This window comes from Cricetulus griseus, chromosome 4 (genome assembly GCF_003668045.3).
Source record: "Cricetulus griseus strain 17A/GY chromosome 4, alternate assembly CriGri-PICRH-1.0, whole genome shotgun sequence".
NCBI classification, from domain to species: Eukaryota; Metazoa; Chordata; class Mammalia; order Rodentia; family Cricetidae; genus Cricetulus; species Cricetulus griseus.
In genome coordinates, this window is record NC_048597.1 from 28,020,174 (window position 1) to 28,048,056 (window position 27,883).

General features: G+C 37.1%; 1 long non-coding RNA gene across 1 annotated transcript in view; it reads right to left on the reverse strand.

The window, feature by feature from the left end:
* The window catches only part of LOC107979734, a 37,205-nt gene extending 25,326 nt beyond the window's left edge, over positions 1 to 11,879 (reverse strand). Inside the window, exon 1 of the long non-coding RNA XR_004769955.1 lies at positions 10,831 to 11,879. This is a non-coding gene — a long non-coding RNA (uncharacterized LOC107979734). The remainder of the gene's footprint in view (positions 1 to 10,830) is intronic.
* Positions 11,880 to 27,883: the final 16,004 nt, after the last annotated feature.

Sequence of the window (27,883 nt, forward strand, 5' to 3'; positions counted from 1 at the left end):
TACATCATAAAGCTGATGAAATTGTTGTTTTGTGATATACAGTAAGCAATATTTTGTTAAGTAGGGAAAAATCCAGCATTATTAAATAAGAATAATAAAAATACACAGTGTTTCTTGAGAGCTTACTACATTCTGCTCCTTAAACTAGATGAATACATTATTATATTTAATTGAAAGAGGCTTCAGTCTTATTTTTATAAAGATGCTAGCTTTATAAAAGCTAGACCATGTTATCATATGGGTTGCAAGTTTTAGATATAACATTCAGGCTCAGCTTTCCTGATTCCAGAGGTCAAGGTGTTAATTAAAAACCATTGTTGCTAAGAATTAATTTATTTGAGCAGAAGGTATAGCAGAAAATGCTAGAAGTGGGGAAGTGTGAAACCAAAGCTCGTGGAGCCCGGGACAGTGATCACAAATATATCCACTCCTTAAGAGCTGGTGATTCCCCAAGTTAGAGACAGAAGAGAGCTCGGTCCAAAGGAAAGGCACGAGGCTGCTGATGCAGAAGCAACTTTGAAAACTCTGAATATAGGAAACAGGGGAGGGGCAGGCTGGGATGTGGGTGTGTTCTAGCCCCTAGGAAAGTGAATGGGATGCAGATGCGCTGGCCGGTGCAGTGAGGAACACAGTGTGGTGTGCTCACCTAACATCGCCCCCTGCAGACCCTGGACTTGCGCTTCCACAGTGGGGAAAAGAGTGAAGGGAATTCTCTACTGCCTTGTGTACATCCGGAAGGCGGTCATATTTAACTCAGCTTTCTAATGTTACACAAGGAAATGAATGGTCTCTAAGTAATACACACAAGGTTTGGGCTTCTCCCTTCCAGCCAGTGCTGTGGACATCTGTCATTAAACTAAAATACAGAGTGAGAGGACCAGTCAGCAGTACATATACAAGGGAACTGTGATAATAATAATGGCTCTCAGCAACTGAGTTGTTACTATTTCTCAGACACTGTGATAGGCCCTTTACTGTAACAACAACCATATTGTTACATCTACTTGAAAGATGAGGGAAGGGCTGGGTAGAGGATGGGAGATTTTTATCACTGTATAAGTACTAAAGTCTAGAGCTGGAAGTCCCTACTGATAATTCATGTGATCTGGCAAGAAGATGAGCTTGCCTCGCAGATAGATAGGTAAACACAAAAATGTCTGGCTAGCATGAGGCAGTCTGCTCCTTCAGGATAACTCTGAAAATTACCCTGGCTTTGGATAATAAAATTCCAGGGCCAGGTGTCGTAGGGAGTACTGATTGATAATTTGTCAATACGTACTGAATTGGGACAATTGACACATTATCAGTTCTATTCACCTTTGGATAAGCCTCATTCCAGTAACAAAGCATTGGACACTTAAATCAAAAAGTTTAGTTGGAAAATATTTGCATGACTTTGCTCAAAACATGTACAAATAGATTTGTATTAAGTAATATTATCCCATAGCTACACCCTTAGGGCAGGGGCTTTCTTTATTCATACAATTTAGAAACAAGCATATATATATATATATATATATATATATATATATATATAATATATTATACTAAATATGTGTATATATATATATTACCAATAACAATGGTAATGATGTCATGCCTGGAAGTTAACACTCATTGTTACATAAGTCTCCTCCTGCTGATAAATTGCTAAAGTGTTAAGGAGACAATCCTACAGGGCTCCAACTGAAGAGATTAAATAAACACAACTTCAAAAGAATTGTGGCAAAAGACAAGCTCCTTATTGGAGTCAAATGCTTTAAAGGTTTTTATAAGGTGATAAAATGTATAATGTAGAGATTTGTTGCTTCGTAATACATATTTTCTTTTACAATTGGAAAAATGTATTAAATGCACAGTCCATCATCTTAATTGGTTTGAAAGCATGGCTGAGTCCTGGATGGAATGAATTCCCTCAGGTGGACTTACACGATGTGTTACAGTTGAAAACATGTTTCCATGCTGGGGAGATAGAAAGATCACTTGGTTCCCACAAAGTTATCTCTAGAATTCCAGGGATGCTTCCGTACTTTTTTAATACTCCTCCCTGGGTCGCACGAATGTGTAGTGAAAGACCATGGCTCTTCAGGACCACTTTGTGCGCACTGAGTGTAACACCATTTTCAAAGCACAGAGACTGAGAGGGGCCTTCAGGGTTATTACTGGGAAAGAGGGTAAAAAGGAATAGTACAGGAGAGTCTTCTCCAACATCATAGAGAAATCTTCATTTCTAACACGGTGCTTTTCATACTCATATCCTGAAATTTTCAAATAAGTCTCTGGGATACTGTGGCTCCAAGTCTATTTGGGCATGTCGAGTTGTAAAATCCAGTTTCAGTCAATAGAGATAATTTAAGACCTTTCTTATCAATTCTGTTTGATTGAACTTCTGTCACACCAGGACGTCCAGCTCTACTCCCTCTAGAATTCCTTTGTTCTGTTTGATTTGTTTGTTCCAGGGCTTGAAATAGGGAGAAAGAATATTAGAAGATCACAACCTCTAAGGAGTGGAAACGGCAGGCAAATAATCTTTCCAAGAGCTTGGATTTATAATGCAAAAACACAGCCACTCTGTCTCTAAAGTGAATTCTGTCTCTAGGCTCATCATTCACTTTTGACTCTCTCCAGTTTTGTCACGTGGCTTTATCTTTCCCTTTACAATTATATAAGTCAATGGGACTATTTGCCGGTTGATTTGTGGATATTCCTGAACTGCTGCCATGAACTCTGTGTTCCAGTTTTTTGTTATTGTAAAGACTGATTGGGCCTGATGCTTCCCAGGACTGCACACAATGAAGTTATAACTGCATCAGTTTTCCTGGTCACAAGTCCACATAGAGGCCACCAATTTCACAGGCCTAGCAAGTGCCAAAATGTCACACATTATCTCAATAAAGGGAGAAATTATTATCCTCATACAAATGAACGGATTAAGATTTAGACCAATGAGGGGCTGGAGAGATAGATTGCTCAGTGGTTAAGAGCAGTGGCTGCTCTTCCAGAGGACCCCGGTTCTATTCCCAGCACCCACATGGCAGCTCATACCTGTCTATAACTCCAGTTCCAGGGAATCTGGTATCCTTACACCAATGTACATAAAGTAAAAGTTAAATAAATATAAAAAAAGATTCAGACCAATGAAATGATAGATACGCTGGCTATCATTGGAAAGGGCTAATATTTGGACCTCTGTCTTCCTCGTGCAAAGTTTACATTTTTTTCAATAGGCTAAGGATACAGTAACAAATTAATCTAGTACATAAAAACATTAACATTCACTGAGTTGTTTCAGAACTGAGTGAGGACACAGTGAACTGAAAAATCAGCATCTAAGAACAGGTTTTATTTCTTTAAGTTATAAATATGTGGACATGAAGACTAATAGACTAAGACTTAGCTATAAAGGCACAATACTTGGCCACTTAGTTATAAATTTTGTAGGAAAATACTTTTATTTAGAGAAACCGCATGTGTTAGTAATTTTTTTCTATTGAGAATGAAGTTTCTCCTTAGAGCAGCATTTCCTGATGAATATGGAAGGATGTGCTCACCTTTGACCTGTCAGGAAACCACACAGAAACGAGTGCTTAGGGACCCTTTTTCTGTTCTAGTTTGTATTCTTCTTTCTTTATCAAAAAGAATTCACAGTGATAAATATTGGAATAGTATTTCTATTTAGTTCCTTTAGTGTCATTGTAATTCTTCTAGTTTTAATTGACATCTGTGCATATAGAGAACAAAAACTACCATGTCCACAGGGCAACTGTCAAATCAAGGTGATCAGTTTTTCCATTGCCTGAAACACTCAAAGCTTAAATTTTTAAGATTTAAATTCTCCATATTCACTTTTTTCTTTGTTTTTATATGCCCCATTTAAGAATGCAGATCTGCCAAGATGCCGCTGGGCAGTTAAGAGGGCTTTCTGCTTTTACAAAAGACCTCAGGTTGGTTTCCTTTGTTGACATCAGCTGACTCACAACCACCAGCAAGCAGCTAGCTCCAGCTCCAGGGCATCCATACCCTTTTCTGTTCTCTGATGGCACCTGAGCTCACCTGGGGACACACACGAACACACACATACACACACACACACACACACACACACACACACACACACACACACACTAAATAAATAATAAATAAATAAATAAATAAATAAATAAAATCTTTTTTAAAAATGAGAAAATTCTAATGATATGTATAAGGCATGAAAATAAAATGTTCGGTGTTTGGTGTACAAAGCGCATCTTGGTATAGTTGTGGGGAGACAAGCTGCTTTCCTACCATGAGTTAACTCAATTGGCTTCTTTAATCAATTAAAAGTGCCATGTATAGTTACTCATCTTTCCTCTTTGCCCTTTAGCAAATGAAAGAAGGGAGAAGAAAGTTAATTTTACTAGTAAATATTTGTGCTTTGTCTAATTTTGAATTGGGCAAAATTCAATAGTTTTAACACATGGCAGAAATTCTGTTTATTTTTGTCCCAAGACCCTGTGTCAGCTTTCTAGCATATGTGGACAGAGACCTTTGTTTATTCATTTAGGTCATGCTTTTTTATTTATGCATTAGTAATTTTAAAAATACCAGGTCAAACTGTAAGCTAGCCCATAATGCCTTTTTGCATAGCTGTGTGGGAGTCAAACCACAAATATTATCTATATTTATGTTGGGCAGGCCCACCCTTTGGCTGTCTCCAGAGCCCTTTTACAAGGGCTGACACTCCTGGGTAGCAGTGGCGCCACATCCATTTGGTATAGATGTCTACACGGGATCTTTCCTTCTGTTGGCTTTCTTTGGCACAGACTACTAAATGAAGTCATGCAAAAATGTGTGTGTAGTCTTTGGGATGCCTGGAGCTTCTGTGATGAAGACTTCAGATTTGACAGTGTGTCCTAAAGTCTCAGTAAAGAAGTCTAGTTAGCATAGTAAATGTGATCCAAGCTCCATATACTTAAGAGTAATATACAAAGGGATAGAGTTCGTGATGTAGTATATTTCAGGGGAGGGAAGGTGTCTCAGTCTTCCATCTGATTGGTGAATTATTGTGCCCTTCAAACATCCCTTTAATTGGAATTTTGTATAGACTTCATTTTTTGGAGTAGTAGTACTGGATGCTGTATGGCTGTATATATGCTCTTGTTGCTTTGCAAATATTTGTACCCCTCTTATAGTACACCAGAAAATTGATTTGCCTTCAGATTTAAGAAATGAAAAAAAAAGATCCAGCATGTATGCACACACACGAGTGCATGCACACACACATAACTATAATAAATTTAAAAGAAAAAAGATTCAGGTATTTTTAAAGTAGTTAAAATTCAGCCATGGGGACAATATAAATATTACCTCTATTCTAAGAATTTACAAAGAAAAGGAGGGAGAAAAAGGATTACAATATAATTGTGATGTGAGTAACATAAAATTGGCTCAGTGCATAAAAGCAATCCCAGAGAACCAAAAAGTTACTTAGGCTTCATAGTTTGGCAAGGTTTGGTATGGCAGGTTGATTTGACTGCTCATGGGAACCTGATCAACAATTTCACAAGTGGAAAATTAAAAAAGAGTTAATTTCAACAGTGTTTACCGGCTATTGGTAGTGCAGACAGTAAAATGTAATTATTCAGAATGGTGGAAAACAAAGTGATGTGAAACTCTCATTTTAATTAAGATCATACTATCTCACTAAAAGCACACCTAAGTAGAAAAAAATAGCAATTCATGTGACCAATTATGATACTAAATAAGTGGCTTTGACATTGCTATTTTGTGTGAAAACGGCAGTGACAGGAAACAAGAAGTACGCATATGGATGAGGTGGAATTAAAAATGGACTTTGGCAGAGTTTGAGTATGTACAAAGCACAACTCAAATGTTTTATGATAGTTGTACACATTAAGTGAACGCAAAGGCATTTGTGTTGTGACATATTGGAAATCCAACAGATGGTTGTAAATCATAAAGTTGCAAATTTGGGAGGAATTTACGAATTGTTTAACTCAAATGTAACAATGCCTTTCCAAACTAAGAATTTTTACAAGAGCACGTCTCTGTGACAGAGAGATACATTAGATAATTTTTGCCTGAATTGTGTAACCCAATGTCAAGTTTAAGACATTTGAGAAGGAACAATCACAGAGAATATTCGATTGTCCAAAGTATGCATTAAAATACTTCATAAATAAATATTTTAGAACTATATTAATACATTAGTTTTATGATCCCACTAGGTAATAACATAGCTCTGTGTAGCCGTAAGTTGGTGTGAATGAAGAGTTTGAAGGGAGCAGACACTGCAAGGGGTGAATATGGCAGGAGGAGTGGAGGGAGGGATGGATAAAATTAAAATACACTGTATAAAAATTTAAAATTGAAAGAAAGCCTTAGGGAGATTTAAAAAATATTTGTCTTAGTGTTCTGTTGGTGTGGAGAGAAGCTTTAACAAGGCAACTCTTTTTTTTTTTTTTTTTTTTTTGGTTTTTCCAGACAGGGTTTCTCTGTGTAGCTTTAGAGCCTATCCTGGCACTCGCTCTGGAGACCAGGCTGGCCTTGAACTCTCAAAGATCTGCCTGCCTCTGCCTCCCGAGTGCTGGGATTAAAGGCGTGCGCCACCAACGCCCAGAAACAAGGCAACTCTTAAAAAGTGTTAAATTGGCGTTTGCTTATAACTTACTAGAGGGTTAGTCAGTCCATGGTCATTATGGTGAGATGCTGAGAGAGATGGATCTGGAGCAGTAGCTGAGAGTTTACATCCTGATCCACAACAGGCAGAGGGAGAGACTGGCCTGGTGTGTGCTTTTGAAACCACAACACTCACTCCAGGTGGCACACCTGGTCCAAAGACCACATCTCCTAATCCTTCTCAAACAGTTCTACTAGGTGGGAACCAAACATTCAAATGTATGAGCCTATGGGGCAATTCTCATCCAACCACCACAGTTTGCTTACTAGGAAATGTGTCCCTTTCGGCATTTTGATTTTGAGTTAACAACATGGAGAGAGAGAAGCTTTGCATGAAGATAGGTACAAAGCCATAGTACTGACAGCATATCTACAGTGGAAGCTGGAATATTGCACTTTTTTGGAGTATTATCACTGAGCAGGTTCATGAGTTAGGTCCTCTTCACCCAGAATCCTGATGCAAGCTCAATCTGGCAGTGTAAAAGACACGTCAAAGTTAGCATAAGATTGAAAGACTCCCAGATCCTTCCGTTTACGAAACTGAACAGCTGAGCTCCAAACTGTGTTATTTATTTATTTATTTATTTATTTATTTATTTATATTATTATTATTGGTTTTTCGAGACAGTGTTTCTCTGTGGCTTTGGAGGCTGTCCTGGAGCTAGCTCTTGTAGACCAGGCTGGTCTCGAACTCACAGAGATCCTCCTGCCTCTGCCTCGGGAGTGCTGGGATTAAAGGCATGCACCACCAACACGCAGCGAAACAGCACTATATTTATCTTCCCATGAATTATTCTTTGGATCCATTCCTGTACATTTATTTGACTGACAAAATCACAGCTGCAAGGTGAACCTAAGTCCCTCTGATAGCACAGTATTTGCTGTTGGGTTGCAAGACACTCACAGAAATGCTGCCTCTTTGTTAAGTGGAGGGCCACAGCGAAACCATTTACTTATATAATGTTTCTGGTTGAAAAACAAATTAAAGTGGCCTTAAATTCGGTTCCTACCAATTTCCACCCATTGCCTTCCAAACACTAGGAGGAAAAGGAAGAAATAATAAAGTTGCTTTCAATGTCTAATATCTATGCACAAATACTTACTGAAAAACTTAATGTGATAGTTGGAAAAGATGAACATGAAGCCAATAATTGGAGAGACCAATAAACAATATGGTTTCATCCATTCCACAGAATACTTTCATTGTACCATATTGAATTAATAGGAATGGCTGTGGTACAAATGCAAAATTATTTATGAAACAACAGAAAATCTGCTCTTAAGCAGAAAAAAAGCATTGCACATGAGTTCAGTGAAAAAAAGAACCAGATGTTAGGCATACTTAAAAAAACACACACGCGTACACACAAAAGCCCGTATGCTATTATCCATGAAATATTCAATTCCCACAAAATCTTAGAGCTTACTGGCCAGAGCCTTTCTTCCCTATCCCTTCATGCTAATCTTCCATATGTCAGTGTTTCTTTAGAATTGGTGTATTTTACGAAAGTCAAGTGCAGAGAGCCAACTGAAGATTGGGTCCAGTTGGGATTTGCACAGTGTGTTCAGAAATGCCCTCAGACATAAACGACTGAGTGTGCCATCGCCGCATATCAGAAGTGCAGAGAGTGCAAAGCAATCTATCACTCGCTATCTGTTGAGCCAGAAGCAGTCTGGCCACATCAAACAGAATTAATGATTGAGTATGAAAGAAAAGTTAAACTGGCCAGATTTCACCACTGAAAATGATAAAATGATAGACTTGAGACAGTCCAATGTAATTACCACTGCTAAAAATGATGTGTCTTCATTGTTTTTGTTATAAACTTGAACTCTTTATTTTGACTATGATACTCTATCCAGAATTATTTTTATATGTTAAACTTAAAAGGAAAGAATACTGACCACATCTAGGCAATTCTAGCAATCATTTATTCACTTCCTTTTCATCTTTGCAATTGTTACAAGAGATCCCAGGTAGCAAACATATTTAACTTATTTTCCATAAACCCTTGACACTGATTCTTTTTTCAAAATATTAGATCTGGAATATGCTGAGTTTCACTAAGAAGTACACAGACATTCTGTTATCCATTCAAAAGCACTAACATTTTGTTTCTGTATATTATTTCTTTATAAATATTACATTCTTATAAACGCTACCATGTGAGAGAGACCTTAATTATTTTTACTCAAAATAAAACAGAAATAGTTTCTGTACTTCAACAGAAAGTTCAGTCATGAGATTTGTGTCCCTTTACTTTTTATTGAACTGGATGTCAAGTATACCCCATATCACTTCTAGTCTTCCTGGCAATAAGAGTCAACCCAGAAGCTCTCAGTTCCTTAGGTCATTTAGTTTTGAAACACTCTTCAGGCTTATTGGCAGTGGCTTCTGCCCCGAACCTATGAAGAAAACCCTGTGGAAACTGGGGATGGACAGGGAGAAAAAGAAATACTGACACCACTATTAATCAAGGGCATGAATATGTAGGTCAAATCTCCTTGCTTATATTAGAATATGATATGTTAGTCGGGCGTTGGTGGCACACGCCTTTAATCCCAGCACTTGGGAGGCAGAGGCAGGCGGATCTCTGTGAGTTCGAGACCAGCCTGGTCTCCAGAGAGAGTGCCAGGATAGGCTCCAAAGCTACACAAAGAAACCCTGTCTTAAAAAAACAAAATCAAGAATATTATATGTTTCATATATTATATAATATTAATATAATATATTAATATATAATGTAATATAACTGATAGATAAGCTTTCCAAAAACATTTTCTAATAAATAACATTGTTTCATTATTCACAGCACATGTGTCTGCCATTTTTATAACTGTGATCCAATAATTAACAATAGAAAGACTCCTTGGCCTCCATAAAGATTTTAAATTAAAGATGAATTAGAATTGTACATGGAAAAATAAACATAGATAGGGCTAACTGTATAAATTGTATGTCCATATGTATATATGCAAACTTAAAATTAATTTACATATAAGGATATGCACAGCTGTAATAGTGGAATTCATGCAGTTTCTATACAGATTTTCATGTGAAAACGGCATTCACAATTCACTTTTTCATAATAAGGAAAGCACACGTGTCCAAAAAGAGAATTCTTATGACGCATGTAGGAGTTATACCTAACAGCCCATTGTAGGTCTTATACCATCCAAAAACTAATTTTAGATGGTCTGAAGAAACATATTTCTTATAAGATGATTCAAAAGTGTAGTGGGCAAAGTGTGCAGAGAACATACATCAATGCAACAGATGCTATAACTGGTGGTGATACATAGAGCGCTCCATGATCAGGACCCAGCAAAAAGTCTCCTGTAGATAGCACTATAGCAGGGGATGTGCCAAGTCGTCAATGATCCACCAATGGGCATATCCCAAAGGTGCTTTCCCTAATCAGTATAAAACTGTCACACAGAAACTTTTTCTTTAAAAAGTTATGTTTCCTTCAAAACTCTATACAGAATGTTTTTCTGTGTTTTGTTTTTGTTTATGTTGGGAGGGGGAGTTGGAGACAAGATTTCTCTATGTACCCTTGCTGTCCTGGAACTCACTCTGTAGATCAGGCTGGCCTTGAACTCACAGAGATCTGCCTACCTCTGCCTTCCAAGTGCTGTGATCAAAGGCATGTGCCACTGCCACCTGGCAAGAATGATTTTAATAAGAAACATAAGTAAAGATTGTCTAAAATGGAATTTATATGTATATATACTAAAAGTTTTAGATGAAGACTTCTCCCCTTTCCCCTTCTCTCTTTCATATCCCTTTAAACATGTCTTTCTTCCATTCTTAGCCATATATTTCATTTTAAAAAAACAATACACAAGAAGGAATTTCTAAAACTCTTTAAATCTTCACACATTTTAAAGGACACTGGATAGTTCCAAGCATGCACTGTTAGGGATAAAAAAAAAGTGACTATCTGTAAAACAGAGACAGAATTGGCATTTGAAATAACACAGAGAGAAGACTGCACGCTATGAGTGACTTTGGATGACTGCGACAATTGTGTGAATGCAACGGTTTATGGAAATTTTTAGTAATTAAATTGGAGGGTGAAAACTTTAAAAATGAGATATCAGCAGGGTAGGCATATGAAAGGATTGGAAATCTCGGAAGATACAACTTACATGTCCATTAGGCATGAAGACACACTGGCTTTCCTGAAGTTGGTTGCTAGATACAGGAGCCTAATTGACTAACTTCATTTTGAGAGAGAAAGGTGCTCTGCCTGAGAAAGAAGAGAGGGGCAGAACAATGTTGTTGTTCCAGGAAAAGCAACAAAGTTATTGGAAGATGAGAGTGTGAATGAGAATATAAACCAGATCTGAATCTGGAACCCATCCCAAGTACATCTACAACTTTGGCTGTAGACATCTGAAGAGTCAGAAACATCTCCAGTACAAGGAAACTGCCGAATACAGGGTCTCAGATCATATTTTCCATGAGTATGACTAGTGGTCCAGGCTTGAATTTGAGAAGATATTATTGTCATGATTAATTCAGTATAGAAAGGAAATTTATCACTTAATGAGATCTTTCTAAATACCCGTATGGTACCAAGTATTTCCAAGTGATATTTCTCAGGATCAAAATGTGCTCATCTAGAATTGTGGAAGCAGACACAGTACTCAATATTTAATGTGTCACTGTTAATGTTAAATATCAGGTTATTGAGCATTCTACCACAGTTAAGTCACTGCCTTCCATGATTTTATTACAATGGTTTCACCTTTCAGTTATTATGGTATTTCTCTCCTTTGGTCCAGTTTTAGACTCCAGAGAAATAAACACTAAGGAACAGTGTATGATGGGATAAAATTGATCTGGTATGGGATATGGGATAGTGAACAGTTTAAAGACCAATTGCAAAAGTGAATATTTTAGGAGCATCACCTGTTGTTATTATTAACTATTAATCAAAATAGCACTATATTTTCTCCTCATTATTAATTTTTTAAAATATCAAATTTAATCTCTGAATAGGAAAACAATTGTCTTTCTTTAAATAATTAAAAGAAAATCAGGCAGTGGTGGCTTACACCATTAATCCCAGCCCCTGTGAGGCAGAGGCAGGTGGATCTCTGTGAGTTGGAAGCCAGACTGGTCTACAGAGCTAATGCCAGGACAAGCTAGGGCTATGGGAAAGAAATTCTATCTCAAAAAGAAAAAAAATAATGAAGACAGAAAGAAAGATATATAGAAAGGAAGGAAGGATGGAAGGAAGGAAAAAGAAAGGAAAATAAAATATTAGTACTATAATTAGTGTGCATTTTCAAAAATTAAAATACATTGTTAAATGAGTAGACTTAAAAACAAAGACCATGAAAATGCTGGTAAACATCAATTGTCATTACAACTAAATGTATTTTATATTTTTAAAACATTAAATACTTCTATTTAACAAGCATCACAGTTTTATGTAGAAATAGTATAAAATTAAAATTATAGCTCATTGTTAAGTTCCCCGTCTAAGGATGCCAGACGTAATTGAGTGACATTAACTCAGACGAAATAGGACCCAGCGGTGACATCCTGATTACCATTCTCAATTAACACAGCTACGTTTTTTAATGTCTATGTTTAATGTCAAAGCATTACAAGGCTTTGAAGATAAGAAATCTATTAGTGTTTCAAAAAATATGTCCCAAAGCAGAGAGACTAGAAACAGAATGAAACCATATGTCATTTGCACTCAGGTGATAATTCCAACAGTATGAATTAATCAGGTTTCTCAAGGGACGGATATAATTTTAAAACTAGTGTAGGAGCTCAGGGTTGAAGAGGAGGCTGAATCAGCTCAAGACGAAACAACAAATCTGAAAGGAGTTGAAAAGAATTACACACAAGGGACAGAACATTCCTCTAGTCCTCACTGCCAAGTGGTTCATTCATGTCAGAGGTTTGACCTACGTGCATTTCTTGCCCAGCACTGGCAACCTTCACGAAGCCTGGAAGACATAGATTCTTAACACACCATGAATGAACAAGCAAGAGTATTCCGTGTAAAGCAAAACTCAAAATTCATCATGACAGTGGGAAAAGGGCTCAAGCAACACAGTTTGAATCTGGGTTCTAGTCCTGTCTTTCCTGCAAGCTGTTTGTGTGACTGTGAGTAAATTATTTGATACTCAATGATTACTTCTATAACTTCCTATTGTTGAATTTAAAAATCCCTCCAAACACTTTGTTCTGTCACTAAAACTCTGGGTTAGCTCAAAAATAAAAATGAGTTCATAGAATATCCCACAAGTTAAGACAAAGAAAAAGAAATATGGAAATTGGCCAAAAATTAGTAACGGTAGATGACTTGAAAGATTGTGTTTGTTTTTAAGATTGGAACCATCTGAATAAAATTAGGTGGAAATAATCCCTTAGGGTCTGAATGTATTTAAATAGAAACAACCCATCTAAAATCCAAAGAAGACATCCTTGAAGAAAATAAAAGCAAAATGTTCAAATGGAAGAGATTAATATTTTGAAGTAGTTTCTTCGTGCACAAGTCAAGAAATATGTACTGCACATTTTCTCCAGGCCAGCCACCTGGCTAAGCAGGTTTCATGATAAATAAACAAAATTGTTCCTTGTGACAGGGAAACAGGTTCATAATTTAGTCTAGAAATGTGATTCTGAATATTTAATAAAAGTGCAAAAAATATTCAAGTAGTAAGTGAATAATAGCTTGAATCTTTTTCATGAATTTAACCCCTATAAAATAAAAATATAATTGAATTTTATTCCAGATTTATTAGGAAATTAACTACAGCAGTTAAATATTGGTTTGAAATAATGATAAATTAAAGCCATAAAAGAAGCATAGCAGACTTCCTCATGTCATTTAACAAATGTGATATCCACACACTGTCTAAAATAAATGTCTGAACACCTTTAGTTCAGATGTTCAATAAACATCTGAAGAAAATTTTTGTCATTTCACGAAGGGGATTTGTGAAAGCAGAATATTGAGTGAAGTGATTAAATGGTTATTTTTGTGCTAATTTTAAGCACAAAATTAAGTTACTTTCCAAAGGAATCTAAAAATTTTAAAACCTACTGATAAAAGTTACTACATATTCGTATCAGTCATTAGCATATTGATGACTGTGGGCCTTGTCATCTTACTAAAAGGTCACCTTAAAATTTGGTTTACTTATCACTAGCAAGAGTCAAATTGTTTCCATATGTTTACCAATTCATTTTCTCTATGTGAAGCATTTATGATGGCATTTTTCCATATTTTAGGGGGTTAATGGCTTATATATTTTGAAATATTACCCTACTTAGAATTGTGTAGACTTGCCTCTAGTTTGACTTTTTATAGCTAAATCTTAATATATAAGCAATAGTATTTTTTTACTTTGGGTCAGTTATAAGATACAATATTTAATTATAAGATACATTTACCATTCATTTTACTTATACTAGTTTGAGGGGTACAGTACTGATGTGCCAGTACAGTTCTATGTTGGTCCATAATCAAGTTGGGGTACTTACCACTTTTATCTCCAACATTTTATAATGTTTAAAATATTATTACTATGTTATAACTTACATACTTATGGAGTACAGTGTAATATTTCAATACATGTATGCATTACATACTGATTAAATCAAGGAAATTAGATGTTTGACCTTATTTTTTATTTTTTGGAGGTTTTGAGCTTCTATTTTCTATTCATAATTATATGAAAACTGTTGTAAACTATGAATGTTATACCTGTGATGTATTATCCTAGATTTCTCTGAATGATCTCTGTCACACACTCTACTTCTCCTGTTAATTTATTTGAATATGGGAGCTAAAAAGTAATATTTTTCTTTCTTTGTCCCACTTCACATTTAATAATGTCTTCCAATTCCATTCATTTTGTTGCAAGTGACAAGATATCTATCATTCTTTTGTGGCTGAATATTCATTGTTGATTCTTTGAGGGACGTCTATTCTGATTCTGTGTCTTAGGTGCTCTAAATGATAGTGCAATAAACAGGGGCATGCAGAGATTCATTTAATATGCTTTTATCATATCATACACTTTGGATATAGACCAGAAAAATGATAACTGAACAATATTGCATAGCTTTGAGGAGACCCTATACAATTCTCCATCATTTCTGTACTAATCTACATTCCCACCTACTGTGAGTAATAATTCCCTTTTCTCCCAAAAAGGGGATGATAAGAGTGGAATAAGTTACAGGAATCAAGCGAGAAATAGAGCAGGTAATAAAACACAAGGATTTTTTTTTAAGTCAGAGAGGACTGTCTGGAGGAAGAAGGGAAGCCAGATTGGAGTTGAGGGCAGAAGGCAAAAGAAAAAGACAGTGTGGGTGGGGACCAGAATGGAACCATGAATACATGTATTTGAAAACGCAATCATGAAACCCACTGCTTTGTATACTAGCAATTTCAATAAAATTTCAATAAAAATGAAAAAAGTTTCTTTTTCTGAATATGTATTAACAGTGCCTGCTGCCTTCCTGTTCTATTGATACTAGCCACTCTAACAAATGGGATGGTAATTTCTAAAGATCATAAGTAGTATTCCTAAGGGCCTACCAACATTTCTTCATAAATGACTTACTTGCTCATCTAAATTTCTTCTTTGGAGAAGTCCATCTGTATGCTTTGCTTCTGTTTACATGGTAGATATAAATCCTTTTGACAATGTGTGTTTCTATTTGTTCTGTCTTTGGTTTGCATTGGTGGTTGGCCTCTCTGGTAGAAGCTTCTCACTTTGATGGACTCACATTTGACTGTCCACTGTTGTTTCCTGCACCTAGAGGGACTTGTAGCCTACACCAGTGCTCTGAAGTATTTCCCTTAAGCATTCCTCTAGTAGTTTCACAGTTTCAACTTATAACTTAAGTCTACGACCCACTTTGAGATTATTTTTATAGCCCAAAAGAAAAAAGGTCAAATTTCCATCTTCTATACACGAATACCCAATTTTCCAGAACCATTTACTTGAAGAGTCTATCCCTTTTCCATTGTATGTTTTGGGTGCCTTTGTAAGAAGTTATTTGCCTTTTGGTATAGTGGGAAATTACCAATACGGAGTCAGGTAGAAATAAAAGGGTATTTAATAGGGAAAAGCCTTACTTACAGAGCGACCTAGCCAGCCGGCACAGCAGCAGTCTGTACAGCAAGAAGCAAAGTGAAAGCGAAAGAGCAAATGCAGTCACACTACGTCACTCTGACCACGCCCTCACAAGCGTGGTCAGACACACCTGTAGCCAGCCCCTAAGTAGGCGTGGCTACAGCTTCCCCTACATTATAGTTTTAATATTTTATTTTTTATTCATTTTACATACCAATCACAGTTACCCTTCCCTCCCCTCCTCTTCCTTCTCCCACTTTCTCCAACCCACCTCCCATCCACTTCTCAGAAAGAGTAAGGCCTCCATAAGGAATCAACAAAGACTTGCACACTCAGGTGAGGCAGGACCAAGCCCCCCTCAGGGAATCCTACTGGAGAGATGGAGGAAAGATTATATGATCCAGAGGAGTCAAGGACATCATTAAAAGAAACCCATATAATCAACAAATCTAGGCTCATAGGAATTCACAGCAACTGATCCAGCAACCAGGGAGCCTGCAAGGGACTGATTTTGGCCTCTGTATTTTTGTGACAGTTGTGTAGCTTGGTTTTCTTGTGGGACTCCTAACAGTGGGAACAGGGGCTGTCTCTGCCTCTCCTTTTGCTGGCTTTTAGGACCCTATTCCTCATACTAGGTGGCCTTGCCCCACCTTAATACAAGGTGCTTAGTCTTACTGCAACTTGATATGCCAGGTTTTGTTGATATCCGTGGCAGGCCTGCCCTTTTCTGAATAGAAGCACAGGAGAAGTAGATTAGAGAGGGGTGGAGTGGGGAGATAGACTTGGAGGAGGGGGGGAAATGGAAACTGCTGTTGAGATTTAAAATAAATATTATTATTAATAAAAAGATGCCTTCTCCTAGAAGGAAAATCCCAGAAGGGAAATCAAGTTCAGGAAAGAGAAATGGGAAAATGTTTATGAAGACGAGACCAATCCCCTTGTTTTTGTTGATTTGGTTGGTTGGTATTTGTTTATTTATTTGCTTGTTTGTTTCAGCAAGGTCTCCCTTTTTATTAGCCCTGGTCTGGACCTTCCCAAGTAACCTAGGGCACTTTCCAATTTATAACAGTGCTCCTGCCCCTACCTCCTTAGGGCTGAGATCTAGACATGAGCCACCACTCCAGGCTAGGACTGTATTTTGTTAATTGAATATATATTTCTGTCATACAATGTATTCTGATTACAGTTTCCTCTAACTCAGCTCCTCCCAGATCCTTGCTACCTCCCAACCTACCAAAATCCTCTCTTTCACTAGAAAACAAACATCTAAGAGTGCCTTTTTTTAAAAACAACTTCAAAGTACCAGATATTTTCCAGGTTCTATGGATAAAGAGATTAAAGGTATTATGGAACAGACTGTTCAGGAAGTCATCATAACACTGGAGGGGGACTTCTAAATTATGGTGTGGGTTGTTCCTGGAGCTACAAGAAAGAACTCCTACATTTCTTCTGAAAGGTATCAGAAGGTTACAAAGGGCACAGGGATTTAGCTGTATCTTGAAAATGGGAATGTTGTTAATACAGTTTAATAGGTATTGGCATGTAATCTAAGATGTATAGCAAGTGGGATAAAGACAAGGGGTGAGAAAGCATGTGGCCTGCTTAGAAAAGCAAATGGCTGGGTGGACTGGTAGCAAGGTAGGACCTGAATCAGGGAAGAAAGTAGGTGTAAGCACAAGGCAACTATTTATGCCCAGGCTGACTCCCAGACACTCAGCAGACAGAGGGCCTGAGTCTAACCATTCCATTGTTCCCTACCTTAAGACACCTAAACCACAAACCATTTCCTGATGCATAGTTACTTTAAAAAGAACTAGATTGATATAAACCATTTTTTGAATGAATAGCTAATTTCTTTCTTTGATACTTAGCAACACTGAGTATGTTTAAATCAGTTAAAATTCCCTTTGTGATCATTATTCTTGTCAGTTTTTCTTCCACTTTTGCACATTGTTCAATTTACAATCTTTTGAGTTTTCCCTTTGAAAAGTACAGGATAACACAACTTACTTTTCTATTCAGTATATCGCAGCCAATCTATATCACTTACTTTGTATTCTTCTGGCAAACCATGAGTTTCACAAGACTTCAGAGTTTAAGTCTCCTGACTCAAAACTTGCCACGCCTTCTCCATGGGTACCCTAGAGATGTTTCCAGAAAAAGGTAATCATTGCCTGAGACACTGATCACATTCAGACGCTGATAACATTCAGTTTGTAAGTATCTGTGAGACGCTGTGTCTTTAAGGTAGGCAAACTCCTTTCCACTCTTGCACACTGCATTTCCAAGGTTCTCACAAGGAGAGAAGTCAAAGGAAAGGAAACAGGGCATGGGAGGCTGTTTCTGTCACACAGTGGAACAAGGGTGTGTTGTTCCCCCTTTCCACTGCTATTATGCCACTCAAAGTCACTCTTGTAACTCCTACTTTTCCCAGCTTGAGCTCTTCAGACGTATATCGCCAATGTGCCTGCTACTCCATCGCACTATTTTTTGTTTTTGCTATTTAATTTAATGCCCTTGGCTTGCAAAATAATCAGCTCTAAATGATTCCTGCACTTACCTATCTAGCCATCATCATCTGTCTACATTTTCCACTTTAACACATAAAATTCTTAATAGGCTACTGCAGGAATCATGCAAACAACTGAAACTGTATGTTTTCCTTTTCAAGATATTAGTCATATTTACTGCAAACCTGTGTAACTCCCTGTGTTTAAAAGAACCAATTTGATTTTCCCACAATAATATTGAGTTTAAAAATCCCTTGAAGCATTAGGTTTACAGAAATTATGTTCTGTCAAAGTATTTTCCATTGACAGCATGAAATATTGCCCTGAGGAAAAGTATAGCTAAAAGTTGACTGAGAAATAATATCTCGGTGCTACACCACATTAGAATAATTTTTTATTTCCCATAGATAATATTTTATGGTGAGACTTTTGAAAGAGAACCTGCATTCTCCCACAAAGTGGAATATTTAAATGAGAAAGTTAAGGGTTCATGATGCATTACTAAATTACGAATTTGACTGCCACCTCCATACATTGCTACTCATAAAAGGCCTGTCTCCACTTTGGACTAAATGAAGTGGTTAATAGTTTGGGCAAGTTCCTAGCTTCTGAAAATAGCCCGCAGTCAAAGGATGACATTAGTGATGAATATAATATACAACTGACAATTTACATACAGTGCTGGCGCATTCGGTAGCGTGGGATAATTAGCAACCACCCCTGGCAACTCTCTGTGCCCTCCCTCCATCTGTTGCTTCATTTTGAGTTTTAGACAACTAGAATAGTGTTTTCTCTTTCCAGAATGCTTTCAGTGAGGTGAAATTTAGTCTTAAATGTGTATCTTCACATACATTATACATTAAAGGAATCTATAAAATTGATAACTAATGTACTAAAGAATTCTTCCGTCTCTAGTATTGGTTAAGCAAAAATTATGTAGATATTCCAAGGACATTTCCAGGTGGCATCTAATATCTTTTTGTCTTTAAATCAGGTTCAAACAAACCTAAACTTGTAAGTGCAATACCACATAGAAGATGGCATGGGTAGATAAAATCTACCCCTCCTAGGGAAAGAATTTCAATGGGCTGTCTCTTTCTGGAGTATGAAGACAGTTACTTAATGATATCTGAAGTGTTATGAGCTTAGAAAGCAAACACCCTGTAGAGATCAGCTGGGAGTGTAGTTCTGTGGGTGCAGTGCTCATCCACCATGGGCAAAGCAGCATCACAGGAACCGACTGTGCTGGACTGTGTCTATAATCCCAATATTCAGGAAACAAGATAGCAGGACTAGAAGTTCAAGACAATCCTCACCTACACAGAAAATCCAGCTTGTCTAGATACTCCATATAACATAACTGTTTCCTTGCTTCTCTTTGTCTTGTTTTTTTTCTATTTGTCTCAGTTTCTGCATTGGCACATGACCATCTCATGTCAGGATTAAACTCAACTCATATTCTAAACATGGTCACAGTGTCTATCACAGAGTAAACTATGTTTGTTTGCTAAATAAATAAGAAGTAATACATATACATGAGGTTTATCTCATCTTAATTCAGTTCAGACATTATGGTGAGAGATGGTCAAGCTATGTTTGTGCTAGTTAATAATAAAATCTTAATTGTTCCCATTTTATTTCTTCAAAAGTAGTCTTATTAAATATTAATATTAGGGTATAATTCAACTAACATCTAACCATAATTTTATTGTGAATAAACATGCTGTTTTCATTAAAAGGAAATAAATGCATTTCAATACTGACCACCAGTTTGGGGAGCATTACAAATGTGTCATGTCAATTAATATAATAATGAGCAATGCTTATTAGTCAATGCACCAGAAATATTTTTGAAAAGCTACAAATGATACAAATCTGTACATGAATACTTCTAATTGAACAAGAGACCAGAAGTGAAACCCTGGAGGTATAGATTAGGTAATTAGTCACAGTGTGCCCTTGGCTACTCCCAAAAGAAATCAACTAGATGTATAGCAACGGTGAGCAGGCAAAAGAACAAACACGAAAGCAAATGGAGACCTACTGTCTCCTATTTACTTACTGTTGATTTAAAAACATGTTTAAAATATATATATATATATATATATATATATATATATATATTTCAATATCTCCCTGTCACTAATTTGAGGAAGGAGGGAGAGAAAGAGAAAGAGAGAGAATGCATTTTCTGAATCTCTATCTGATTTTATTGAATTTTAGGATAAAATATTTTGTCACACAGCTATAATTAGTGACACAGTGTAATGAAATGTGGACCAAAAAATTATTTAATTCACCTCTATTTCAAAATAAATTTTCTAAAAATTGATATAACAAAAACTTGTTTTCTGTTTTAAAGATATTAATATTACTAATATTCTCTAATAGTCCAATAATTTTAATATTCTAAAATTAGAAAGTATCTCCAATTAAATTAGTGTTATACATATATAATTTATAATAGATATAAATGAAACACAAATGAAAAGTTGCAACCATAGCTAAGACCTGGGTGTTCTATTTACATGATATATGTACTTCATAGTTATTCTGAAACTTAACTATTATGATTTAATTGTGCATCTTCAGAATAATGTGTTGAGAATCAAGGTAATAGTTTCAGGAGGCAAGACACTTGAGGCCAGGGGAGCAGAGGCACTAGACTAATGCTGTTAATAGTGGGTTTGTTATAAAAAGAACATTTACCCCTTTTATTTCTCTCTTTCTCACTTTCTTGCTGTCTCTCCCTGTCTTTGTCTCTCTCTCTTTCTAATTGTTTCTCTGCTTCTTGCTCTCTCTCCCTCTCTCTCTCTCTCACACACACAATTTCATATAGTTTCCATCATATGACGTTCCTTGATCTTGAAATCCTTAACCTCCATAACCACGAAAATTAAATTCCCATTGTGTATAATCAAACATCTATAGAATTCTGTTCTACCAGCAAAATAAAAAATTCTCAACTAAAACATTGACTTATATAAGTATTGTTTAATTATCTACAGTCAGACCTAAGTAAGTGCCACCAGAAGTGGATTTGAGCAAACACACATGGCAACTGTTCTTTTAAAGTATTTCTTGTGCCACTTACAATTAAAAACAACTCTAAGATGGAAAGTTGTGACTTAAAATAGAATAACAGCTTTTTATTTTCAGAATCATTCCTCATGAGGCATAACTTAGCCAAAGGATTGATCATGAGACTTTGTGGATGTAGCTGCACACACACACACACACACACACACACACACACACACACACACACACACACACACACACACACACCTGCATTTGGCTCCTGGGATGGTACTGATCCTCTGGGATAGTATAGCACACATCTATCCACTATGTTCAGCTGACATCTGAGGGAAGGAAGTGCAAGTGGACAACTCTGTCACAGTGAAGCAGATTTCCTACACTTGTTCACATGGCAGTCAAGTGTTAGAGAGGGGAACACACAAGGGTACTTCGTTCTTGAGCTCAGAAACTACATCTTTTATTTTTTTTTTGCAAGATTCTACTGGCCAGTGCATATTTCAAGGCCAGTTCTGATTCTTCTCATGTTAATTTGTCAGTTAGTTATTTTGAGACAGGGTCTCACTATGTAGCCTTGGCTGGCTTGAAATTAGACATGTAGACCAGGATGATCTCAAATTCATAGGGATCGACCTAATTTTGCTGCTCAAATGCTGGGGGCGGAGGTGTGGAACACCACAAATGATATTCAGATTCAACAGAGGAAGACATCTTGCCTCTTGGTGGGAAATATAGCAAAGAATATGACCATGTATAAAAGTTACCGAAGCTGCTTCAGGAAATTTAGGACCATGCCTCATTTTTTTTTTATTGAACTGAGGCTTGATATAAGTACTTTGTATACATGTGCCCTCTAATTTACAGCATGACACTAACTGAAAAGGTTGAATCTTGTCCATTGGTTACTTTGAGAGATGTCAAGAGCAATAAATCACACTTGTGGGTGTATCAAAGATGGTGTTTCCAAGCATGGTTGAATCCTGAGGACACTGACCTAAGGAACAGTTCAATCCATTTATGGATCACTTATTTAAGTAGACTGTCAGTGGAAAGCTGCTGGTGGTTTGGAGAACTACTGGGGAGTGTCTTTGAAGAGCATATTTTATCCATGCTTCTTTTTTTTCTTTCCCAAATCCTGTTTGTCATGAATTGTGTAGGGTCTTCCACACACTCTCACCTTGATACTCTATTCATCACAGTCCCAGAATCTGTGTAGCAATGGACTAAGTACTGAAAACTTTAGGAAAAGGGGAGCTGTAATAGCTCCTAAACAATTCAAAGGAGCACTCCAAAAAATACAGCCCCAAGTCTTTTTTTCATCAGGCATGTGGACGCAGTGACAGTAACACACAACACTGCCTTATTTACTTTTGCCTTTGAGATGTTTTCTATATAATATTAACAAGTACACGCAAGCACAAAAATTGAGGCCAGTCTATTGGGTTTCAGGGTTCAAATTATATTATTTGTGGCTCAATATAAGTAAGTATTCAGTTGTTGGTTCATAACATCTCTAAGACAAAGCTAGTTGATGCCACATTGGCAAAGCAAATACCTTTCCCTTGTTTGCCTTAAATTACTAGGAGTGTTCATAGCAGCAGAGAACAAAGACATTTTAAAGTTTTCTACAGATTACCAGTTTAGTCATCCCATCCCAAATTTCAGCATGGTCAGGGAAATTAAAGTCATTATTTCAGCCATGCATCTACAATGTGTAGTCAAAGTGTATATTTAATAATACAGGCAGTTTTGTTCCCTCCCTGGAAATGGGGAGATGTTTATCAATTGCTCTCCTGTTCTTGGCACTGAAACCTTTGCTTGGACTATCAGTGTAACCCACTTCATCTCCCTGCTCTTTGCAACATGGATGATTATTAAAGTGGCAGAGAAAGTTAGCAATGAATTTGTGTACTATCCAGTTAATGTCCATGTAGACTATAGGTGCCTGTGTATGCAATCACATAGCTATCACCATACAACCAATAGTGTCCTGTACCACTATCCATCATCCAATGCTTTCTCTTTTCTATCCCGTATTTTCACTAATAGTGTTTTCTTATGTAAGCCAGAAAACATGGAAATTTTCTTGACATCTCTTCACAGTTACACCGCATATATAATAAACAACTGAGTAATGTTGATGCTAACTACCTGACGCCCCTACAATCTGAGCCACCTCATCCTTCCTCACAGTCACCATCAGATACATAGATGACCACAACTATGTTGAGGCATACAACCCTAAAATCTGGCTCACACCCCCCCCCCATCTATTGCCTTCACCAAGGAACTTCCCGAAACACAATACTGTTTATTTCATTTGTCTTCCTAAAATTAGACAGTGACCCTTGTGGTCTTCAAGATCAAGTCCAAAGCCATGTAGATATCCAAAGGAGTTTATGAGTCTTTCTGTATTCAGCTCATCAGCTTTTACCACGGGTCTAGAACACATTGATAGAGCAATCTGGGATCACATTCCAGAACTGGATAGAAAGTGAGAGTAACGAGAATTGGCTTGGATGTCCATGAAGAAATTCTTTGTGTGCTTTATCCACAGATGAAACACACACACACACACACACACACACACACACACACACACACACACACACACTATACCACTATACTACACTGGAAATAGAAGATCTGCTCTTCCCTCTTGATAGAAACTGAGAATCAGTATCATCAACGGAACCACTTTCCCCCACTGTGTGTTAGATACAGAAACTAGTTCTAGCTCTATGACTTTAAAATTTCATGAGGAATGGACTGAATGACAGCTAAAAAGCTAACTCTGAGAACAGTTCCATCAGAATCAAAAGGTAGCATGTTTTGCCTTTTGACCTGTGGGTAATATTGTTAGTGCCAGATTCTTCATAAAGTCTTTTTAAAATTTTAGAAGGGGGAGTACCTAGTATGTTGATTGACCCCAAAAGAGCAGTAGAATTCCAAATCCCCAGGGTCCTGGAATGGAAATTCTAAGTGGATTGATTGGGCTGCTTGAATACAGTGTTGCTCACCCCAGAGACACTGCAATCGGAGGAGGCCAGCAAAACAAATTCCCCAGAAGAGCACTGAGAAGCGAGTGTATTGGAAAATAATTACATTCAGACAGCACCTCCCCTGGTTTACATCAGTGCCCAGCAATTAGCTTAGTTGTACTTCATGGGACACTGTTGTTCCCAGTTATCAAGCCTGAAGGGGCCTGGAGCAGTACATAGGACACAGAATGGCAGTGAGTGGAGAGCAGGGAGGTGACTTTTGTGCTAGACAAATTCTCTTTAGCCTTGGCAAAGAAACTGAACTTAGAATTATAGACAGAAAAGAGGAGGCCTGGGGAGCTGGGAAAGATGCTATTGGAACTGCTTTAAAGTAAAATGCACCCCAAGAAATAAAACATTTTCTGAGGGTAGGAGTAGTTTATATCCAATATTCTGAGATTTGAAAAAGCAAAACAAAACAGCCCTCACCCCACAAAAACAAAAACAGACAAAAGGAAACTGGCATGCATTGGTAGTGTTTTTTTTTCCTTTAAAATAGAAGTAGCACTTAGACATAGACACTCTGTGTATTGAACAGATAACTTGAAACACCGGATTCCAAAGAGCAAGGAGACTGTCAAACCTCAAAGTCTCTTCAGAGAAAACAACACAGGTTTGTAAAATTCAAAGAACTTCGTGGCTTAAGAAACTTGAGAACTTGAGGAAATATTCTGTGCTAACCCCTCTGACAACATTTTAATTAAATCGCAGTCTCCCCTCCCCAGGCAATGACTCCAGTCTATTATAATATGAACAACAATTTATTTACTACAATACATTAAGAAATCCAAATATCTGGAACAGGTCATATCTCATTTGCTATTGCTGATTAAAACAAATAATAAAAGACGATGGCTTTCCTTCTTGTTGATTTTTTTTAAATCCTCATTATTCCTAAGTTCAAGATTGTATGTGGGCTGGAGCTAGTGTGTTAATACTTAAAGAGACACAATTTTCTGAACTGCATTAATTATGTGAAACTGAGTCAGAGGGCTGTTCTCTTAAGAATTTTTGTAACAGTTACTCGGATGCCAAAACAGGGACTTCTAAAGTAAGAGTCTATTTGCTATCTTAGATCATTTTTAATAATTGACATGAATCATCCCCGAACCTTTGTTTCTTTGTGGATTATAAAAATATTACTTAAAAGACAGTATCGAGCTTGCCACTGGATAGATAACTGGTACAAGTGAACCTAAGGCTCCTGTGTGTGCCCACAGCCAGAGTGACAGGACAAACTCCTGGCTCCTCGTTCACCTTGCACCATGGTTGTCAGCTCATCTTTGTGTGCTTAGAAACAATTTCTCATTCTCCTTCTGGTACTGCATTAGTTCTACTTTTCACAGGAGGCAAAATCTTGAGAAGACAAATTATGTATGCATAGAGGCAGTGATTTTCCCTGAAGGGCATTTTCTTATTCTTTATCCAGTATATTTTTAAATGTCTCAAGAGATGAGACAGGCTGTTCGACCAAGTTCAGAAACACACTTTTCTCAACCCATTATCTGTCATTGTGAGCACAAACCTGCTGTGCTCCTCCGCTGGTAATATATCATCCCACAAGAGTGGGGATGACTTCAAACCACAGGAGCAGAGAGCAAAGAGATTTATTCATTGAGCTCCATACATAACAATATAGCCAATCCAATATCTCCTTGCTCAGCTTGGATATAATGTTCCCCACATGCCTTTTAGATATGTAGCAACAATAGAAAAGCAACCAGATACTTAGAAAGAAGAATGCATGCATGGACATAAAATGTACACCCAATCTTTTGAAATTAATTTCTAGAATATGGCTTATAATGGGGAACAAATTTTTTTCTGCACATTAATAGAAACTAGACAGGGTGTCCGTTCTCCTGAAGGACTCGCTCCTCTAAATGTCCTTCCTCTTTCATTATGCTATCTGTTTTCCCAGGATAGCAACATTAATTTGACATGGCTGAATTATGCTACCTACTGTTTCCTGTACTGCACTCTCTGCCTCAGGCTGGGTTCCCTGCTTTGGGGACAGGGACTCAAAAGGCGTTTCTAACTCCACTGTCATAGGTAAGAGAAGCAATTAAGCTACAAGTATCTTGGTTTTGAGCAGTTAAAATCACACACCTAATAAATTATTTGATTATACAGAATGCTTAGAACTTTGACTTATTTTAGCAAATATACATGGAATTCCACAATTGATGTTATTTCTTCCGTTTTTTGTTTTGTTTGTTTTTCCCATTTGTGTTACAGGGCTTTTCTTATTCCTTGCTTTAGGACCCATGGACAGCAAGTTGGGTAAATGCATGGAATCCTTAAGTGTCAGATCATGATCTCATTGTCTTCTTCCCCACTGTTACCACTGTTTCAGCTGGAGATTTTGCCATTTTATCTCTGCATTAAAAAAAGAAAAAGAAAAAGAAAGCAGCATTTTCTTATTTTTTTCATCTTGTCTACTCAATTAGAAACAAATAGACATAAAATCCATCGCAGACACTAATGAACCCAAAATAGTCTGTAATTAATTTTAAATCCACGACTAGTTTCAAAAATTAGCTAACACTGCAAATTGCAATGACCATGATCAGGCTCTTAATAACAAGGCCTATTGTGTGAAATGTGCTCGTCAGCAGAATCACAAGTGAAACCTTTCTGCTTTAAACACTTCCACCAGCAGCAAAACCAACAAAGCAAAACCCAGTCTGAATCTTTAAAAGGCTTCTAACCGCGATGTCTCACATGGTCACAATTAAAAAGTCACTTCAAAATACATCTTCTTTTCTGAGAGGTCAACCCATCAAAGGTACAAGGGAGCAAATGTCTGCTTTTTTCCTCTTCTTTGAACACCAAAAATAATGTACCAAACAGTCTTAGTATATCACCTATACTTATTGTGAAAATTAATTTGCAAATACAGAAGGCAGAGTTTATATTTAATCTAGAACACAAAAGAGGAAATGGTGCATTTTTATTTAGTAGTAGAACAAGTCTCTAATCCTGTTTCCCTCTGAGGGGTCCTTAAGACCCCTGGCTTTTAAAGAAGTGCTCTGATGGCTAAATCACAACTTCTTCTCATTTGGATGCCTTCTATTCACCTAATGTGACGCAGATTCTTGGGAGAAACTCATCCACTGTTTGTTGTCGTTATTTGTTCTTAAAGCAATTCAACTTTGAATTCCAGTAGGTGGAATGGTAAAAACAGCAAATGGATTTGAGTCCATCCCAAGCATCCTAGTGTCCAGTGTCAAATTCAAGCCTTGTCATTTGTCAACTAGTCAAAACCACTAAGTCTATTCAGAATTATCTTCCTAGACACACAATGGTAGAAATTATTTCAGAAGGATGAAAAATAGCAGATACAACTATAGGATGGAGTCAAAGAGTATATGAAGGGAACAGTCTTGCAGTTTTTCCATAATTATTTTGTTGATATTTAGTTTCCTCAGAATCTAAGCCCACTTATCTCTAGATTCAAGGCAGCTCTGTCACTCATGGTCAAACTTTGGGTTT